Raw genomic sequence first — 12,599 nt, forward strand, 5'->3', positions numbered from 1 at the left:
AGCGTTCTGACACAGGAGCTGGTCAGGTGGTTCAGGTGAGAGTTTAAAAGTGGTTTTAGCTCCTTCATCCCACCCAAATCATGCATTAGAGTAGCGCGTTTTACGGGAACACCAAACAGAGAGTTTGGGAAAATGGCCGGGCAGACTTATTAGTATATGTAATCACTAAATTATCGGATAGATTGAGCTAGAAATAGTTGCTGTCGCACCATGCGGACACTGCGTTGATGTCATTTCGCAGAAGGAGGCGATGTTTCTAATAACAAACTGCGGAATAGAGCCCCATATCCTCGGATAACTGCGAGAGCCAACAGTGCCTAAGATCCGGGTGGGTGTTTTTATTAAAAATGTTATACAGAAGAGGGCCCAGTGTCGACACTCCAGGTATCCCTGATATCATCGCGAAAGGCTGGGAGGTGTCGCCTTCATAACTGACACAATTTTTTTATTTATTTGTTTTCAAGGAGTGAAAGCACATTCGCACATCAGGTGGAGGGCAAGAGGCTACAGCATGACGAGGCCCTTCCTCCCAAAGTAACTTACACTGAAGTCGGAAGCAGCACACATCACAAAATATAATGAAAAGAAAAAAATTAGACACAATATTTTTTTATATCATGCAGAAAAAGAACAACATAGCTAGCACAATTTTCGAAGCCCAAAGAGAAAAACAGGGCTATCGTAATAAAAATAAAAACATATACACACATACCATGCACTAACAAATTTACCGCTATAATTTAGAAATCACCAGAAAAAAATGAAAAAGGCGTGACATGCACACCTTTATTACAGCCAAACAGGTCAAATAAAAGTGAAAACACGACAAGAAAGACAAGTTTAATACAGCAAGTTACTCAACCTAAACATAAAAAAGGAGCTTTTTAAAGTAAGAAACGCAAACATAACACTCTTTCAATTAAAACTGTACTCTCCGCTAACGCATGGTAAGCTGGACATGTTGTAACAATACCTGATGTAAATGTTTTTTGAACAGTTGGACCTGTCATTTTAAATAACTGTAGAACAAATGATAGAACTCACTGCATAGGCCGTATGCGGACAATTTGCAAAGCATTAAGTCATTATTACCAGCGTCGAACGCCTTTTTATATTATAAGTCTTCTGTATCTACCGGTTGACAAGAGAAAACTGAAGGGACAATCTCGTTTAGTAAACCTGCGGTATTTGATCCTACTGACCTTGCGGGCGTGAAACCGTGTTGGTTGAGAGGAATGAACGGGTGCACGGCTGCTAGAAAATAAGGATGCATGACTTTTTTGAAGACTTTCGAACACGAAGACAATTATGAGATCGGCCTACAATTTCCAGGGATAGTCATTCTTCCGGGCTTGTGCAAATTGAAGATAGCCCCTATTTCCAGTCTGCTGGCAAATGTTGCTCAACAAGTGACATGCGTATGACGTGAATGAGCCGAGGTGCATAGACAGCCCAACAGCCTTTAGGGATGAAGCATGGAATGCTGTCACAGCCCACTGACTTTTTCGAGTGGAGTTTCCTAATAGCGGAAACGACGTCGTTCTCGGTAATGTTCCGTATTTTAAATACTAGCCCATGGGACTGGAAGCAAAGCTCGCTGCCGCTGTCAGAAGTCGTCGATAAGGTCGAAGAAAAATGACCTGTTAAATGTTGACATACGCCTTCCCGGTCAGACACAACTTGCCACCATTCTGAACAGTTATGGTATTGCGTGAATGACATTTTAGGGACCTAATATACCGACAGAACTCACGATGGGAGTGGGTGAGAGATGATTCAGTGTAGTGACTGAAAGGTGTTTTTGTCGCGGGTGAGAAGCCTTTTCGCTAAAGACAGCCAATCTTTGAAGCTGGCGACAGAAGACAGTTCATTGTGAGTATTAAAGAAGAGGAGAAAATGATGGTTTTTTTTCGAAGTGCGCCTCGCAGCTCGTGACTGAAACAAACGGAAAATTTGTGGAGCTATGTCGCTGATTTGGGATGTCCTGGTATGTAGCGTTTCGTACAATGTTCGTTAGATCACGGACAGACAGGTCAATGCAGGGGGCGTAGTACAGAGGACCACCCAGCATTGCAAGATATTGGTAAAGAGATGTGCAATCACCGCGAGCAAAGCTGTGTTTAGGAATTGTCCAGCTCCTGTCACGCTCCCTAGATGCGTGAGCTATAACTGCTAATGGAGGATGCCTTGCATCCACGGCAACAACAGGGTCAGGGATTTCATCAACATCGACTGGGGCGCAGTTTGTAAATATCGTGTTTAGAACATTTTCAGCAGGGTTTAGGTGTCGCTGAAACAAAATAAATAAAAAAAGTGAGCTGCTTCGCACTTTCCAGTGTTATTTTCTTCGGGGTCCAACCGAGAGCATGGCACAATAAAGTCGCCAAAGAGAAGAATTTTGTAATTTTTTGCTTCCAACTTTTCTGAAAAACTCTCTATAGCTGATGCAAACGTAGACTTTCTATGAGGCTGATATAAGTACTAAACTCCAAGAACATTTTTCGCACCTTTAACTTTCACCTCAATCCTTAGGCATTCACTATGCAGCTGAAGATTAGAAGATCAGACCGCCTGACCACAAAAAAATTTCATCAAAGCAATGAAGACTCCGCCGCCTACTTCAGCCCTGTTGCAACATAGTTTCGGTCACTAAGAGAAACTGTGCATTCATCCGTAATGTAGTTGGCTCAGACAATGTGGTGAGGCAACCAGGTCTCCGTGATTCCGTACGCATCGTAAATACTCAAGACGACGTTGTCAAAAACGGGTTACATTTCATTCGTAACCCACGAATATCTTGATGGTAGATTGCGACACGCATTCCGATTGGGCAACAAAGCATAGCATGCGGTCCTCGTGGAGAGACCCTCAAAAACGGCGGAACAACAATCCGTTTGGCCAGACAGTAGCTTCCTTCACTGCAGCGAAAGATTCGGCACTAACGCTAATGCGAAAGGATGCAAAGGTAGAATACTTGCTTTTTAGCGTGTGCACGCAGCGCTGTTTTCAGTAACAACTGAGTTCACAAGCTCCAGAACGTCGGGTATAGAGGTGTCATGGTGCAAACGCGACACAAACAAAGCTGTTTTGCCTGGTCACTGGGGGACACTGAGCATGTTGGAGCTGCTGTTTGCTCCAATGGCTTAATCTTGAACACGTTAGCGCGTTTCTCCTGGACTCTCTTTACTCAAGGTGGCCCAGTTTATAGTTGCCGGAAGCAGAGAAGCAGGCAACGAGGCACACTCAGACGCGTTGTTGTCCTTTCGTTGTTGTGCGGCCGGGTGGGCCTTAGGGAATGTAGATGCTGTGATCAAAGCACTGTCAAGACCCTCATCCATACCATCAAATGCATCACAAATCAACGTGCAGGCCACAGAGAAGACGATGCAATACGAACAATTCAGGCCCTTTTAATTACTCGCATCAGATATTCCACTCAATACATCGACCTCAAACCTAACGAACCGGAGAAAGTCAATATACTAATTCGAAAAGCTTTCAAAATTGGACTCGACCTTCCCGCTCAAACCTCTACTTTTCGTTTCTTTCAACTAGGAATCGACAACACCCTAAAAAAACTCCTTGAAGCTCAACGTAACAGCCAACTCACCCGACTCCTTACCACTATCAGCCAACACTTCCTCCAGGCCCTCCGATACCTAACCCCACCTGCTTCAGAAGCTCTTAAGCGCCTTTCATCTTGTACCGGTCCTACAACTGTATCCAAAATTCCTAACAGTATGCAGCCAGAATTTGACCAAGGTAGAAGACTCTCCCGGGTTAAATATCTCTCGATCACAATTCTACTTTAACCCCGATACTGGCTACAGCGACACTGCCATCTACGCCTCACGCCAGGCTCATGTTCTGGCGGTTGCTACCTCAGAAGGCACACTATTCACATCCCTCACAACTCTGCTGACATTAACAACTACTGCCGGAGAATTTGCCATAGCCACTACCTCTACAACTGGTTCCCAATATTTGTTTAGGTAGCGCGGTAAGGACGGTATAAAAGTAGAGACCACACAGGAATAGCGCTAGTCCCGTTTGTCCCGTCCTTACCACGCTACTTAACCATGTTTCACAGTTCGAACCAACTAGCCCACATTTACGCATTGAATGGTTCCCAATAACTTACAATAATTACAAAGTCCCAGCAATCCTGCCATAACATTCAACACGGACGCACCTCACGCCCCGCCTTACGCCCACTCGCATCAATCAATCTCCTCCCCGTACTGTACATCACCTCGACCCCTGGCCACTCATCCCTCGAGGAAAAGGAGTCAGCTGACGCCGGTGCCCTGGCCCTTCCACACCGGTCATTAATTTCAGGGACAGAAACCGCGGTCCAGCCTCCTCCACCTGCCGCTGTTCCATCATGCTACGACGACATCCTTTATCAATATTGCAACCTTCGCCTCACTTTGCATCAACCTCCCGCTCAACTAACCAAGGAGGAAGCAATCGCCTGACGTCAATAACAAACAGCTATTACAACGCACCCATTCTTCACGTTATCTCCCCTACTCAATACACCCGTACCTGTCGCTTCTGCCCCTCTCCTAATACTACCTGCCACGTGGTGTAGGCCTGTCAAGCACCCCATCGCTTACCGCCAATCCCATCCCTTCCCGAGAGCAGTGAGAGGGCCTGCTGACCAGCTTCCTTAACGCTGACCAGATCATTCTGCTCAACCATGCCATGGCTGCAGCCAATGCCCAAGGGTACCTGGACTGAGGCAAACCTGCCCCACCTAGTGACGGCTCAACCACCACCCTTTTCTCTAATAAATGTTTAATCTCTCTCGCTAATCACACAAAAAAAAACTTGAAAACGCTCAATCCGGATTGGGTATTAAATCAATAACAATGAAACACTGACCCACTCGCTTTCTCAATCAAGCTTACCAACACCCCACAGCCGCAAGATTTCTTGCTCACATCTTAACCCACAGAAGCACAGAGGGCGTCAGTCTCTCCTGGACCATTGCGATATAACACCCTTGCTTCTAGTCTTTCCCTCTTGGCTCACCTTTAGTGGCCAGAAAGTATAGATCATAAACGCAGAATGTTGTTCTTTAATGCTCCTGTATAGTCGATATAAAAATTGTCGCGTGGTAGACCTTCAGACCCAAATGAATATGTCATCTGCAACTTTCTCCTTTGTATACCAAGGGTTTTTGTTCTTCAATTTGAGCTCTATATTTGCTCCGAAAATAAAAACCCGAAAAATTGGTTTCTCTCTTACGGCCTTTGTTTTGCGCGAGAACATATTGGCATTGAAACACACATATTCTTGCAGCTACAAAACAGCGTATGTTCGAAAAAGGGTTCTTATCTCAGGCGCCCCTACATTACTGTCCGGGAAAACGAGGAAAGGAGCTAACTTACATTGAAAGTTTGTTGAACCAGAGTGAAATATATAAAGGTAGAAAGACAGCCTACAAGAGACAGAGAAAAGGTCACAACTGCACGAAAGGTTGCAATACCGTAGCAACTTGGTGCTGTCCCACACGCGTCAGTTCCTTTCATGACCCGTTGTTTTCATAAAAACGCTGCCTCCATTTCAAGCAATGCTATCGATGTCGTACAGGGTAATTCAAAATTGCGTAGTTGTAATTGAGCGGCCTGTACTATCTCAGGCGTGCGGAACAAAACGATAGTACAACTTGCCTGAATTTTCAAATTATGGCTCACACTCGCGTCAATCACCCGAGGGAGTGAAGTGATTCCCATTGTCCTTCTTTGCACGTAGTGGCGATGATCACATAGCCTAGAGTTGATACAGCGTAACGTCGGTCCTGCATATACACTTCCAGAGGCCAAAGGAACACGGTACACACCTCCGGGAACACATTTGAGGGAACTATTGTGAAGCCAAACAATACCCCACCTTTTTTTTCCCTCTGGACGTGTGTCTGCAAAAAGACGCTATAGTGTCTACAAAAAGCCTGTTTTATTGGTAGCGTCTCACGCCTGCGGACAGCCTCACAGACGAACACAGTGACATGCAAAAGATACCGTCATTGTCTCAGTCGAGAAACGTGAGCCTCCGCATCGCTCTGCGCATGGTTAGCACAGGTCTTTCTGAGGGCGTTTTGAAGCATACCGTGTTACGGAGCGTTTCACCATAACTGAATTGACAGAGTTAAACGGTAACAAAGCTTCTGGTGGCAGAGGGCGCTACTTCAGAAAATATGGTTGTCTGAAAACAAGAGGCTTATATCTAACAACCTGAACCCGTCACTCTCGGGTAACCAGACTCAGGCAATCTTCCAACATTGCCGGTTTTGACATTGCATCCTTTACAAAACTAGATGAACTTCTTTAAAGCTCTACCAAAAATTTATCAACATTATTTAATACCATTTTTTTACCTCAATAAAACCACCACCACCAAACACTTGAGAAATCTCACATGTTTCTCCGGTGCTCACAACTTTTTTGGGGATCTGGCGGGTTTAATGAGGCCCACAAATATCATGAAAGCGTTCATGCTCATGGATCCTTTTTTGTTGTGCTTCGGAGGGGTGCGTCTAGCTCCGAAATCAAAGTAGTGTATTTCCTGGCAGTGTTCAGAGATGACCTCAGTACGATTCAGATAACGCACGAAATACTGAAAAGTAACGCATTGAAGCTTGTGACATCAGCATGCCTACACGAAGCTGGTGAAACGCTCATTAAAAACTATGTGATTCACCACCGTCCTCAATAAATCCTGTTTTCACCATGTGAAGGCCGTTGTGGAGGCCTAGGATTCTCGCCTATGATAATAAGGGTATCCTGAACAGGCCACTTTGGCAGTCTATGAGGCCGTCCACAGGCATGGTCAGCTAGCAGATAACCGGGGTGAAAACAGCATTCATGACGCCAATGACTGCCGAAAGGCGGTTGTTATACGGTATTTGCATGTGGTGCCACATAGGCTATGCAAACTAGTAAAAAAAGCTGGTGTTCTGATTGTTATGTCCGCACCACTGCTGCTTCGGAAGATTAGCAGATATGCAAGTCCAGTGGAAAAACGACATTCTGTAACTTTGGTCATCACTACAACCGCTTCTACTTTGCAGCCGGCGTTATGCACCGTAGTTTGTTGGCCTGTGAAAGGCTGTATGCAGGAAAAACGGCACAGTGTATTAACTCCAGGCCACGCGAGCAGCAAGAAAGGAGCCAAAACTGGAAACGTCTTGATTTTTATGTGAATGCCGAAGGTAGGAGCCAGGGTTAGTAAATTCAATTATATTGTTTTATGGTACTGATCAGCGCACTGGTGAGATAGTAGAGGGGGCTTAAATTCATCAAACTGAATTTTAATATCAGTACGCCAACGATAGCTTAGTCCGAAAAGTACGCAGTGTTTACCAAAACAGAGCTTGTCGTGGTAGATATTGTCACGTGCGGAATGCCACCAAGTTTTTTCACAATAATATTTCTCGTCAGCAGTGTTTTACACACACACACACACACACACACACACACACACACACACACACACACACACACACACACACACACACACACACACATATATATATATATTAGCACTTGTTCGATAAAATTCAGATTAGAGTTTGCGCCCCTCCTTCTATTTCGTGTCCTTGTTATTTTTGTGCGATTTGGAATGAACGTTATGCAACACCTACAATCCCGAACGGCGGCATTTCTTGCACAGAAGCTTTACCACAAAGCCATTCCTGACGTTTCCACGTAAAAAGTATATTGCAAAAACTCCCTGTTTTCTGCAACGTAAGAACACTTTATTAGAGGTAGTGTAGTAATTAACCACTGTAGTTAATTACAGTAGGCCAGATCACTATTGAAAACGTATTTCAACCGTAAATGTTTTTTTTATGTTTGTGCACTGCGTATTTGTTGCACTATATATGCTGAATTCTTGTAACAACGTAATTAGGTTATAGTGCGAAAAAGGTTGCGCAGTTTTAAGAATGGTGGCTTGAAGCTCAAGCACTCATTCTGCAAAATTCCCACTCAATATTAAACTTCGTAATGGCTTTCATCTAGAAAACATACACTGTAAACGTCCACAGGAAGATTTCTAAATAGCATGTGGGGGTGGAGAAGCTCAGTCACATTCCTACCCCTAACCCACTTAGGGTTTCATCGTTAACAACTGAGAAAATAACATTTTTTGAATGCAGTGATTGCAGAAATTTTACTTTAAAAAGTTATTCTCGGCTGTCTAAACGACCAGGGAATTCAAACACGAACGCTTCTTTTGTGATGAAATCAAATCGTGAAATGCTCAAGTCAAAACCCCTGCATTCAAATTACATGCTTCAATGTTCCAAGTGCAAACAGTGTGCGAGTGAAACTCAAAATTGAGACAACAGTAAACGAATCCCACACAAGAATTCCGGACGCTTAACCCCCCCCCCCCCGCTCCCCCAACACCGTTCATTCTGTGGGCATTGCGCTGGGTGAATTAGATAATCTTTTCATGCATTAAAAAAAAGTCGGAATGACGCAGCGGGATAGACTGCAGGACCTAGGGTATATTCCTCATCGTCAGGATCATCATCATCGTCGTCATTATCATTATCATGGGCTTTCCCTCTGTAAACTTGGCAGTCCTGCATTGCCTCCTTGTTACAAACCCGCCATCAGTAAGACTAAATACTATTCGCCCTAAATATTTAAAACACTCAGGTACATTTCTAGAATCGCATATCCATATCATTAGTGTTCTCAATGCAAGGTGGAGAACTCCCATAAATTCCTATTAGTGACGCTACGGTACAAAGCAAAGTGCAAAACATTGTAGCTAACTGCTGCTTTGGAAGAAAAAAATACAGAAGCAGGATGCGGAATGAATGAATGCATGAATTTATTGAAAACAAGGAAAGGAAAGAGCACCAGCAGGCGTAGTTTGTCTCACCCAAGGGTGGACAATTTTATTATTGCTGTTTTGCGCCATTAGGAAGAAAGGTGAGAGCATGAAGGACGGATAAATAAAATCAAGAAAAATTTCCACCACAGCCCCCGATTCCGGCTTTCTTTCCAATAAGGAGAATTTTACGGGACACCACATATAATTTGAATGAATTTAAAATCAGAGCTTCTTGACTGGTTGCTCTACGGGCACGAGCCATTGCAGTGAAGCTTTTGAATTCATGTGGTGAAGCTTCTCATTTTGATTTTGATTGCGGTGAAGTGCTTGATTCATTTGATCTGGTCTCTAGCCACTACGTACAGTCCTGAGTTTTGTTTTTTGTCCTCAGTTATGTTTAATTAACATATTTGTCGCCATATCTTTCTTTTGTAGTTTATGAACGTACCTGATCAAGTATGGACTGAGTATGCAGACCACCCCCCGAATCAACTTTGCAAGGTTGACGAAGTTAAAACGAAATACGAAAATAATGAATTCAAGTTCAATAGACGCAAAGGCCCAGATTATGACAAGTAAATCAATCATTATGTCCTTCACTGCAGGTTTCGCGGGTTTTGTATGTGGCTAAGCTAATGCCTTTCTTTATTTGCAGACGCACTCAATTGATGGATGCCAAAGTAGAAGGTACAGTAGGGACAATCGGCGAACAAATTTTTGTTACTGACCCAGGTAAAGCATCTGCTATTATTCAAGTATAATTTAGGCTAAGAAATTTCTTTGCAAGGATATGTTTGTACCTGATGAATATTCGAAGCTATGTGGGCGCCCATTGTATTCAAAAAAGATAGTGTTTGCAATAGGGTGTACAAATGGAAAAATTAGTATGTAATGAGTTATTTTTTGCAGTCGAAGTCAATATCTTCGTCTCTGATCTGATGCTTTCACATGGACTGTCTTAATCGGAAGCCGCTGTCTTCATCAGAGTGTTGTGGTGGTGGGCCGACGGGAGCGTGGGACAGTCAGTCGGTGTGGGGACGTTTCCTGCCGGATTTATAGGCGATTGTTACGTCGAACTCAGGCGCACGTTCCACCGCCCAAGACGGCCTGAGGGGTCCTTCAAATTGGCTAGCCAACACAGCGCATGATTGTCTGTCACAGTCTTCATGGTCTACCATACACGTATGGGCGAAATTTTCATACCACCCTTATAACAGTGAGGCACTCTTTTTCAGACGCTGAGTAGTTTTTCTCCTCCATCGACAGACAACGGCTCGCAAAGGCGATGACTTTTTCGCAACCGCTTTGTTTTTGGACGAGGACGGCACCCAAGCCTATATCTCTAGCGTCCGTGTGTATTTGCGTTTCGGTGTCTTTGTCGAAATGAGCCTGCACGAGCGGTCTTTGCAGGCATTTTTGCAGCTCGCAGAATGCCTTTTTTTGGTCGTTTCCCCAGCTAAAATGGGTGCTACTTTTCGTCAAATGTGTGAGTGGCTCTGCAATGCGTGAGAAGTTTGCGACGAACGCCGGTAGTATGCGCACAGTCCGAAAAATCTTCGCACGCCCTTCTTGTCTTCAGGCCTTGGGAAGTTCACAATGGCTGAAGTTTTTGCCGGATCAGGTAGGACTCCCGCGGCGTCGACGACGTGGCCAAAAATCTTGAGCTCCTCGTACCTGAAACGGCACTTTCAGGCTTTAGCGTTTACCCCGACGTATGAATGGCCCCGAGTACAAACTCAAACCCTGCTAGGTGTTCCTGTACAACTACTGGCGAATACCAAAACGTCTCGAGGTATATGAGGCAGGTGTGCCACTTCAGGCCAGCTAGAACAGTGTCCATGACTCCTTGAAACGTTCCCGGCGCCGTACAGAGCCCAAATGGCATCACCTTGAACTCGTTTAGGCCGTCCGGGGTTATAAATGCGGTGTTATCTCGGTCTCTCTCGTCCACGTCAAGTTTCCAGTAACCCGTATTAAGCTCAATCGATGGGAAGTAGTTCGCATGGCAGAGGTGGTCGAGGGCGTCGTCAGTTCGTTGCAGGGGGTACACGTCCTTTTCGGAGATTTTGTTCAGTCACCGGTAGTCAACGCAAAACGCTGTACGCTGACTGTCGGTAGGTCGGACTCTATGTTTGGTTATTATTGGGTGCTTTGCTAGGGTGTCTGACGGAATTTTGAGTTGGACGAAAAACACTCGCTGTAGCGACGCAGCAAAGCTAATAATGTGTTCCGCTGTTCTTCCGGTAGCGCCGTCTTCAAGTCTAAGGGATGCGGAAGCTTGAAGGTGTCTTCCGGTTTGCGTTCAAAGTCGGCGGCCGCGATCTCGTCACTTGCTTCTTGCGTTTCTTCGAGCAACGCAATTGCCGTGCCCTTGTTTAAATGCTGGTACTCCTCGGTGACAAGGGTGACGAAAACGTGGGATTCGTGTTCCCTGAAGTGCGCAATGCCTCTTGCAACAGAGACACCGCGGTCGAGAAGCAACCTTCGATCAATCTCTACGATAGCGCCGACGTCAGTTGCAGCATTTTCACAGTAGACCGTGATCATCCAGCTTGCGCAGGCTGGCAGTGTGACATGATCATCAGCAATCCTTTCAGCAGGACCATATTTTGGGTTCGGTTCCGCCGTCATACAATGATCGTGGGAAAATGTTATTCACTTGGTCTGCAGATTGATTATTGCAGCGTTGTCAATCAAAAAGTCCCTTCCAAGAATTACATCACTGGAGCAGTTGGGCAAAATCACGAGCGCACGTTCCACTAGGCGTTACACAATGGCCTCCTGCTGTGCGTATGTGCGGAGCGTCCTATCTGGTCCTAACTTCCTAAGCTTAGACGCGAATCATCCGCTGATGACTGAGTAGTCAGCTCCCTTGTCTATAAGGGCATATACATCAAAGCCATCGATAGAAAAGCAGACGTCGGACGCCGCCTTCCTCGAGTTCCGAGTGCATCGTGGCCTCGTATCTCGGCTTGTGCGTCTTGAGGGTTTAGCACTATGCGTCGTCGTTTTCTCAACGGCAGGCTTGGCCACATCGGGTACGCGTCGCTGTCGTCGTGTTCGGGAGTCCCATCCAGGTTTTATTGGGTCATCGGGCTGAGGGCATGTCGTGAATAATGGTCTTCGGGGAGTCGTTGCGTGGATGGAGGGTTTTCACTTTTCCGCCGTTCTGCAACTTCAGAATTTGCTGCTTTTTGTTTCCCCAGCGTGGGCTGGGGGATCTTCCATGTGCGAACTCAGCATTGCTACGGCGGTTCGGCGACTGGTATTGGTAGGGTGACGGCAAACGGTTCAAACGGGCTGGTCCAGGGCTGGTGTTGGACAGGTATTCTTCGATTTCAGATGGGCGCTGGCCCTATCGAGGGCATGGGGCGTCGACGGAGAACCCTCGAAAACCGAGCCTCTTGTAGGTGCAGCGACTGTAGATGTGGTCGGTATCTCCGCAGTGGTAGCACAGCCGACCATTGTCGGGCGTTCGCCACACGTCGGTCTTCCTTGGGGCGGGGGGTTTCACCTCAGTTGGTCGGATCGGGGACAGGGGACCACGGAACGGAGCTTCGTGACGACTGGGAGCAGGTTGACGAGGGCGACGTACAGCAGCCGCATATGCCATAGCTTGCGGCTCGCGGGGTGCTTCCGGCGTCGTGAAGTTCCCAGCACTTGCTGCACTTCTTCTCTAATCACATCGGTAAGAGAAGGAACTTGTGGTTGGGCGGTGTTGGTAGAAGTTTTCGCTGCTCCTTCCT

This window comes from Haemaphysalis longicornis, unplaced genomic scaffold (genome assembly GCF_048455015.1).
Source record: "Haemaphysalis longicornis isolate Haplotype H1 unplaced genomic scaffold, Haemaphysalis longicornis Haplotype H1 scaffold_6, whole genome shotgun sequence".
NCBI classification, from domain to species: Eukaryota; Metazoa; Arthropoda; class Arachnida; order Ixodida; family Ixodidae; genus Haemaphysalis; species Haemaphysalis longicornis.